General features: G+C 36.2%; 1 pseudogene; it reads left to right on the plus strand.

Moving 5' to 3' along the window:
- The first annotated feature begins 9,071 nt into the window (after nt 1-9,071).
- LOC132650673 (vomeronasal type-2 receptor 116-like) lies at nt 9,072-9,878 on the plus strand (annotated as a pseudogene).
- Nucleotides 9,879-10,155: the final 277 nt, after the last annotated feature.

Raw genomic sequence — 10,155 nt, forward strand, 5'->3', positions numbered from 1 at the left:
CAGGATCACAGGACACTCAGAGACCAACAGGAGATGACTTGATGCAATAACAAGAGAGCTATTAAGAGAGCAATTGTACTTGGGACCCAAGTCTCACCAACGCAGCAATAGAGAAGTGGGACTCTGAGCCCTGAGTGAGCAGGGTTTTTAAAGGGGAAGTCTGTGATCAGGGAGTTTCCATGACAGCAAGTGTAGGGGGGGCACATGCCTTGATATTACAGAATTAGGTAAAAGTTAGAGGGGTGAAGTGACCTTCTCTGAATCACAATTACCTAAGGCATACAATCACAATTGCTATTCTTCTGAACTATATCTGAAACATTGGGGAGAATTTTCCCAGCCGATTCTCAACCAATTCTCATTGAATTTTGCCAGGATGATTGTCTCTATTTTCTATGAAGCATTTATTCTGTAATATTTCCTGGAGGCTGTTGCTAAGAGAGTTAACTTCGTTTTCTGCCAAATGTACATTCTGTGGTATTTCCTGGTACCTGAATTCAGCTCCTAGTCAAGATAGCTCTTTATTTCAAAATGGAGGTATACTCGGGCTAACTTAAACTCCTCAGTCTCACTAAAACAAATGGGGAGACACCTAAACTAAGCCTCTTCAGAAAGATAGCCATGTTTGGGAGAGAGAGAGAATGGATCTCTCTTAAAGATCATCAATCAGTAATTTGTATGGCCCACTCATATCAAATGATGTCTCTCTTCAGCTGCATCCATTTCTGAGGAAAATTAAAGTGACAAATGGTGCTGGAGATGAAATAAGTTTAATGAAAACAAGAATATTATAGAAATGTATGATATTCAAAATTTTGTGGAACATACTATGCATAATTCATTACTAGTTAAAGTGGGAGAGTTTATCTTCAAGAGTCCACAAGATCAAGGCCTTTTCATTAATGAAGTTCTAGTTAAATGGCCAAGCAACTTCAATCAGGTCTGAAATTTTTCTATATTTAATATGTAGAGAAATATTTGTAAAGAATATTAAAATTGATTATGTGATGTCTGTTTGAAATTATATATATATATATATAATTTCAGTTTATTTTCTTTACATCCCACGGGTGGTCCCACCCTCCTCACCTCCTAGCTTCTCCCTCTCCCTCTTTTCTGATTTCCCCCAAGAATAAAGGATCTCCCCTCCTACCATATCAACTCTTTCCAACACATAAAGTCCCATCAAGACTTAGTATACCAGCATCCACTGAGGCCAGGCAAGGCAGCCCTGTCAGGGGGAAGTGCTCCAAAAGCAGGCAATAAAGTCCAGGTTAGAACCCTTTTTCCCAGCTCCACTTGCCAGGTGACCCACATGAAGACCAAAGTACTCATTATCTGTATATGTGCAGAGGAACTAGGTCCACATATACATGCTCCTTAGTTAATGTGTCAGTCTCTGTAAGCTCCCATGGGTCTGAGTTAGTCATCTGTTGTTCTTATTCCTGTTCCCTCCAGGTGGAGCCTCCCAGACAACTATCCTGTAAGGCTCTCTACTGTGCAGTGGGTCTAAGGATGGGCCAATTACTGGTTGGACTTACCCTCAATCATTGTTCCCTCTTTATTCCCACTTCTTGTAGGAAGGGTAATGTTTGGATCAAGGTTTTTGTTGATGGGTTGTTTTCCCTTCACTTCAGTAGTCCTGCCTGGCTAGGAGGTGGTAACTTCAGGCTTCAGGTTTTCCTCCCTGTTAGGGGTCTCAGCTAGAGGCACACCCATATCCTCCCGGGAGCATACACTGTCACTGACCTCCATCTTGACAAAGCAATGACTCCCTTTGTGTTCCCTTCTTGTTCCCAGCCCTATAACCTTCCACCTCCATTGTCTCCACATCTGATCCCCACCCATGTTTCCCTCCAAATTAAGTCTCCTTTCCAGTTCCCCTTCTTCACCCACTTCTGCTGTATAATCTATTTCCCCTTCTGAGTGACATTTTGGCACCCTTCCTTGGGCCCTCCTTCTTACTTAGCTCCTTTGGGTCAATGGATTGTAGTATATTTATCTTGTACTTTAGGTCTAATATCTGCTTATAAGTGAGTATATACTATGTGTGTCTTTCTGCTTCTGGGTTACCTCACTCAGGATGATCTTTTCTAGTTCCATACATTTGCTGGCAAATTTCATGATTTCCTTATTTTTAATAGCTGAGTACTGTTTCATTGTGTAAATATAGCACAATTTCTTTACCCTTTCTTTGCTTGAGGGACATAACTGTTGTTTCCAGTTTCTGGCTATTAAAATATAGCTGTAATGAAAATAGTTTAACAAATTTCCTTGTGTATAGTGAATCATCTTTTGGCTATTTGCCCAAGAGTGGTATATCAGGGGTTTTGAGGTAGAACTATTCCAAACTTTCTGAGAAAGTGCAGCTTGATTTCCAGAGAGGTTGTAGAAGTTTCTGCTTCCATTAGTAACAGAGGAGTGTTCCCCTTTATCCATAGCCTCTCTGGCATGTCATGTCACTTGAGTTTCTGATCTTAGCCATTCTGACTGGATTAAGATGGAATCTTAAAGTCATTTTGATTCACATTTCTCTGATGGCTATGGACACTGAGCATTTAAGTGCTTCTCAGCCATTTCAGATTCCTATTGTGAATTCTCAACATGTTTTAACTGGATTATTTGATTTGTTCATGTTTTTTTTTCAGTTCTTTGTATATTTTGGATATTAGTCCTCTATGTGATGTAGGGTTAATGAAGATCTTTTCTCAATCTGTAGGCTGTCGTTTTGTTCTATCAACAGTGTCCTTTGACTTACAGAAGCCTTTCAGTTTTATGAGATCCCTTTTATTAATTGTTAATCTCAGAGCCTATGCTGTTGTTGTTCTATTGCCTCCTATGCTCATGAGTTCCAGATTTTTTCACCATTTTGTCTTCTAATAGATTTAGAGTCTCTGATTTTATGTCAAAGTCTATATCAAAGTCATCCTGGATTTTGTGCAGGGTCATACATAAGGTTCTATTTGCATTTTCTACATGCAGGCATCCAGGTAGACCATCAGTTTGTCTCCATGGACCAATCTGTCTGTTTCTTTGCCAAAATCATGCAATTTTTGTTACTATTGCTCTGTAGTATAGCTTGAAATCAGGGATGATCATACTGCCAGAACTTCTTTTATTGTACAGAATTGTTTTAGATAATCTGGGTTTTTTATTTTTCCATATGAAATTAATTGTTGCACTTTCCAGGTCGGTAAAGAATTGTGTTGAAATTTAATGGGAATTGCACTGAATCTGTAGATAGCTTTCAGCAGGACTGCTGTTTTTAGTATCTAAATTCTACTGATCCACAATAATGGGAGATCTTTCCATCTTCGAAAAAGCTTCACTTTCTTTTGTTCAAATATTTGAAGTTCTTGTCATACAGGTCTTTCAAATTCTTTGTTGGAGTTACACCAAGATATTTTGTAGTATTTGTGGTTATTGTAAAGTGTGTTGTTTCCTTAATTTATTTCTCAGCCCTATTGTTGCTTGTGTACAGAAGGTCAACTGAATTTTTTTGAATTTTTTAGTTAATTTTGTATCCAGACACTTCACTGAAATTTTTTAGCCACTGGAGGAGTTCTGTGTTAGAATCTTGGGGGTCACTTATCATCTGTAAATAGTGGTAGTTCATGTTCTTATCTTCCAGTTTATATCCCTTTGATTTCCTTCACTTGTTTAATTGCTCTAGGTAGAAATTCAAGCACTGTATTGAGATATGGTGAGATTGGCAGCCTTGTCACTGATTTTAGTGGGAACGCTGAAGTTTCTGAACATTTAACTTGATGATGGCTATTGGCTTGCTGTACATTACCTTTATTATGTTTATGTATGTGCCTTGTCTCCCTGACTGTGTGATGTCTCTTTAAAAATTTAAAATGATTCATATATTCTATGATCCTAGCTCTATTGTTATTGTGAGTTTGTGTGTGACTGAGCACATATACTTGTTAGGTCCACACCCAACACTGGTTATCTTCCTCTGTTGCTCACCCTTATATTTTTATCAGTCTCTCTCTCTGAAACCTTTGGTTATTGATTTTACAGTATTCAGTAGACAGAGTTTCCTTGACTTTCTTACTGTCTTTATGATCACAAAATTCCTATTAGAGGTATATTTTCTTCACCCAACTTTTATTTCCATCTCTTCAGCATGATAAAGTCCAGGTATTCATGTTCATGTGACAAGCATGTTAAACACTAAATCAACTCTTCACTCCTATTTGATTACTTTAATTCAGAAATAAACCAGCATTTCACAATTATGTATATCTATATATGCACATACAAATATACATAAAAACAAGTACTTCCTATAGATAGATCTACCTGAATTGAATTTCAGTGTGTGTTCATTCATGCTACAGTGAATGACTGAATGTTCTTGGTTAAATATATAGATGTGTAAGTGTGTGGGTTTTTTTGTGTGTACACGCACGTGCATACAAACCTATGTATATAATCACATATTTTTATTATACATGCATGATCATGCTCAAGCATCCTTCCATGCACACAATTTATACTAAAGCATATCAATAGTTTTACAAGCTTGTGAACTAGCATGAACAATAAACTATGGATTTAGATACAACCCATTTCTGTAATCAGTGTATATGAGCTGCCAGAAATATGTGTCAGAAACTTGTATTTCTCTGCAAAAGCAGTGTGCACTCTTAACTTCTGAGCCAGTTATCCAGAAGCATATTCCTGTTAATATATTCATATTTATGAGACAGAAACTGAATCCAAATCAAGGCAGAAAAGAGGTCTAAGAATAGACAGAAATAGTTCCTCTCCTACACAATTTCTAACATATAACAAACTAAAGTTGTCTTAGAAGTTTAGTACTTAATATGATTAATTAAAGTGCAACTGGAAAAAATCTTATGTGACAATGTCACTAATGTTTGAAAAGAAAGCATAGAACTATTCCTAGCATTGAGAGTCAAGGGTAAAAGTCACAGTAATAGATCATATTTCACCAAAGACCAAACCATCTTTCATGAGAAAATTGAACTTCCTTTTGCAGCTGAAGGAGAGTATGCGGGTATTACTACAGGACTAGAAATGTAAAGGTAGAAATAGATGAGGCAGGAGTGACTGGATTTCTGTCTGACAATCCAACAGTTCCATAATTTATATGAAAAATGAGTTCTGGCTTGCTACCTCACAGGAGAGAATATATGGATATTGTACACATTTTGCAAAAGCTAGGAAGAAGTGAGTCATAGTTTAGACACCATAAAGGGATGTTGAACATTTAGCATTGGGAAATGTGCTAACTTACTCCATTCTACACTCCCATATTAAAACCTCTGAGTTCCTCATAAATACATAGATTTTACATAGGATGTATGCATTTAAGCTATTTAGCATAAAGTATTTTAAATTAATGTAAAATATTACTACGAGTTTTTCTGTATTGCCTCAGACTCCTCAATCTGTATGTGCACAGAGCTGTGGTCCAGGATTCTGGAAAGTTCCACAAGAAGAAAGACCTGTCTGCTGTTTTTCTTGTGTATTTTGTCCAGAGCAGCACATTTCCAAGTAGACAGGTATAAAAATAATATCTTTCCTCAAACTGCTTGGGAATGTAGAACAGGAAATCTAAGAAGTGACCATGGTGTCATAATGTAGTGCTCTTCCCTATGTCTCTTTCACTCATTCCTGCATCCATTAGTAACCACTGCTGATTCCTCTCAATGTGTGAAGGTTTGAGTGGCAGTTCTCTTGCTATTGTGTCAAAATCTACCTACTTAAAAATCAACCTACAAAAAAACCTACTTTCCTTTTGGTGCCTAGAATGGCCATCTCAACTCTTACAGTGATCCATGCAATAGGCTCCCCATTGAATGTGAGATATCCAGTTGTCCAAGGACAAATTATATTTCTGTAATAAACAAATGTAATGATTGGTGCCTGAAAGTAACTCCAGGAAAAGTAGATGTGTAATTGTTTCCTCAATGCACAAGAAATGGAACAGCAATTAAAACAATTATAGTTGACATTTCAAGTATCAACAATAGCAGAAAAAGCCAATCATCGTAAGTAAAAGTATGGCTGCCTGTGGTCAACCATGTGATAACATATACATGTAACATTGCATGGAATGAGCAAGTAGTATTTATGAATACAAACACACACACACAAAGACACAAATACAACATTTAATGAGAAAGAGTCCATGAATTTGAGAGATAATAAATATAACATGGGTCCAGGAGAAGGTCTGGAAAGAAGAACAAAAAGAGATATAGTGAGGCAAATATGTTATTTTAAATTAAATTTTTTATAAAAAATAAAGTCAGAGGGAATACACATTATTATAATGATGAGAATCTGTTATTATTTATTAAACTGAAAAAAGCCAACCCTTAGGCAATTTTATAAGAAACAGAACTTTTTATCTTTTATTTAAAACAATAAAATGTTGAAAGATTAATTAAATATTTCTTTATATTCTACAATAAAATGCTACCATGGGATAAATTTCTTGCAGTGTGCTATATGACTTCAAGTGTGTTGAAGAGATAAGGAGAGAGTGGGCATCCTTGCCTTGTCCCTGATTACAGTGGGATTGGTTTAAGTTTCTCTCAATTTAGTTTGATGTTGGCTATAGCCTTGCTGTATACTGTGCCTACTGTGTTTAGGTATGTAACTTGTATTCCTGATATTTCCAAAACTTTAAACATGAACAGGTGTTGGATTTTGTCAAATAATTGTTAGGCATCTAAGGAGATGATCATGGGTTGTTGTTTTTTCTTTCAGTGTGTTTGTATGATGCATTTCATTGGTGGATTTCCATTGATTGAACCATCAATATATGCCTGGAATGAAGACTACTTAGTGGTAGCAGATGATACCTTTAATGTGTTCTTGGATTCTGTTTGCGAGTATTTTATTGAGTATATTTGCATCAATGTTCATAAGGGAAATTGGTCTGAAGTTCTCTTTCTTTGTTGGCTCTTTCTGCAATTTAGGTGTCATGGTGACTGTGGTCTCAGAGAATGAGGTTGGTAATGTTCCTTCTGTTTCTATTTTGTGGAATGGTTTGAAGAGTATTGGATTTAGTTAGCACTTCTTTGAAATTCTGGTAGAATTCTTTGCAGAAACCATCTGGCTCAGGGCTTTTTAGGAAGAGTACTTTTGATGATTACTTCTATTTACTTAGGGGAGATAGGCCTATTTAATTTATTTACCTGATTTTCATTTCACTTTGGTAAGTGGAATCTATCAAGAAAATTGTCCATTCTGTATAATTTTTTTGTAAAGTATAAGCTTTTGAAGTACCACTTAAAGATTCTTTTTGATTTCCCTGGTATCTGTTCTTATGTCCCACTTTTCATTTTCTACTTTGTTCATTTCAATAGTGTCTTTCTGCCTTTTGTTACTTTGGTTCAGGGTTTGTCTATGCTGTTGATTTTCTCAAAGAAATCAGAAAACGGTTTTGTTGGCTCTTTGAATAATTTTGGTTTTATTGATTTCAGCACTGAGTGTGATTATTTCCAGCTGTCTACTCTTCTTGGCTGTGTCTATAACTTCTTCATTATTTTTTTAGGTCGTTCACATGTGTGAGAGCCTTCTTTTAGGATGGCAGTGTTGCAGAATAATTGCAGTCCAGAGACATAGAAAATACATGAACTTGTCTTTTATGAATAGAAAATACTAATAAATAATTCCCTTCACTATATGTATTATCATCTATGCTATAAAGTAGAAAAATGTCTATTTTAGTCAATTTATCTTATTTACTGAGTTTTATTTCATCAGGAATGTACGGTCAATTGCCTCATATCTCTACATTTTCAGGGAGTTCTCAGCCTATAATAAAAGAAACAAGAGATTTACCCAAATCTCTTGGCCTCTCAGGGTTTGCATATTGTCTTTGTTTACCCTGCACCAATATACTGTTTAGGGGTATATACCCCAAGAAAACTCCTGAAATAATGGCCTCATCTCTCTATCTGCTTGTCTGTGCTTAATGATCTGCAAGCCTTGTAAAGATTTCCAAACAGTGGACAGATAAAGTTTAGAATTTTCATAAAAAGACATAAACATAACTTCTGTAGAAAAAAAAACAAACAGAAATTGAATCATAGTGCAGAAAGTCCCCTGTAATGCAATACATAGAAAAAAAACAGTTAGATATAGAATAAGAATGATCGTAACAATCTGGAATTGTGTCAAGCAACGGTGCTGGCTTTATGAATCTCAACAATTTCAGTGAATTTGGCTGTGTCATTCTCCCTTATGATTTAATATTTTATAGATTTATGGTACTATTATATGACATGTAGGTCATTTTTTTAGTCTTCAGAATATTACTGAAAGAACAAGAGTGAAAATTAGAATAATTCCCAGGATTATTCTAGAATTAATAATGAAAGATTATGATTCCTGTCCTGAGTCAAAGGATGTTAAAGATATAGAAATTTATTTGCAACCTCCACAGCTGAGATAGGTACTGATTGATCTGAGCAGATAGCTCTGTTTTTTTTATGCAAGTGTTGTATATTTCCTGCCAAATCATTATTCTTCCATAGTCCATGGAGGTCAGATCTAACTTATTCCCATGTTACCTTAGAAAAAAATATATAGAAGTGGGTTAACAAATATCCACTGAAACTGTGAGTAACAATAAAAATGAGAAGAACCCATAATGGTGGAATCAAGGAAGTATATTTTTTTACACAGATGTGATCAAAATACTTTGTGTACATACTTAGAAACTCACAGTATATAAAAAAAGCATTTGAAGGATTGCTTGACAGCATTACTTCATCTGAATAAGAATAATATATTTATATATTTCACTGCCTTAGAGAAACTGATAAATTCTTCAGCAGAAAGCTTATTATGAATTAAACAAGATAAACAGTAGAAATGGGAATTATAAAGAGATCCTTCCTTGGCAGAATCAGGAAGGAGAATATGCCAGGCTACACACATCAATGGAAAGCACTCTCATGAACTAAATGTGCAATGACTAAATAATTGTAAAAGCTGAAATGTTGATTCACATCCTCCCCACAGATCAGCAGGTGTGCATCCCTCTCCCAAGTCAAGAGTACCCAAACCCTGAGAGAAACTATTGCCTGCCCAAAACAGTGGCTTTCTTCTCCTTTGAAGATCCTCTGGGCATGGCTCTAGCCTGCACAGCTCTGTGCTTATCAGTCAGCACAACTGCAGTTTTGGGGATCTTCCTTAAACACCAAGAATCAGCCATTGTTAAGGCCAATAACCAAACTCTCAGCTACATCCTGCTTATCTCCATCCTCTTCTGCTTCCTCTGCTCCTTTTTCTTCATTGGACACCCAAACAATGTCTCCTGCATACTGCAAGAAATAACATTTGCACTTGTGTTCACCTTGGCTATTTCTACCATTTTGGCAAAAACTATAACTGTAATTCTGGCTTTTAGAGTAATGAAACCAGGGAGATCAATGAGGTTGTTTGTGTCAGGCATCTATAATGCTGTCATCCCCATCTGTGTCCTGATCCAACTAATTCTCTCTGGAGTCTGGCTGGGAACCTCTCCTCCCCATATTGACACAGATGAACACTCTGAACATGCTCATGTCATCATTTCATGCAACAAGGGCTCAGCTACTGCTTTCTACTGTGTGCTGGCTTACTTAGGGGCCCTGGCCCTAGGGAGTTACACTCTGGCTTTCCTAGTGAGAGATCTGCCTGACACATTCAATGAGGCCAAGTTCCTGACATTCAGCATGCTGGTGTTCTGCAGTGTCTGGGTCACCTTCATCACTGTCTACCAGAGCACCAAGGGAAAAGCCATGGTGGCTGTGTAAGTCTTCTCCATCTTGGCCTCCAGTGCAGGACTTCTGGGATGCATCTTTTTCCCAAAGTGCTACATTATTCTCTTAAGACCTGATAAGAACTCTTTGAGATGTATTAAAAACAAAAAAATAGCAAATAAAAATTGGATCATTTTGATGTATTAGTTTTCTAATAAAACTCATTAGTATACTAAAATTAAATTATGTATATACTTTTAAGTAACCTTTTTCTGAAATGTATATTTAAACATAAATAAGAACTCCTCACTTTGTCTCACAATCACAGACATTCTATTTCAGAATAGAAGCTGCTGCTGAAAACACATTTTACTAAGTTATGCATGTTACTTATTAATTTATGGACAATATATAT

Source organism: Meriones unguiculatus (assembly GCF_030254825.1).
Source record: "Meriones unguiculatus strain TT.TT164.6M chromosome 13 unlocalized genomic scaffold, Bangor_MerUng_6.1 Chr13_unordered_Scaffold_28, whole genome shotgun sequence".
Classification (NCBI taxonomy): domain Eukaryota; kingdom Metazoa; phylum Chordata; class Mammalia; order Rodentia; family Muridae; genus Meriones; species Meriones unguiculatus.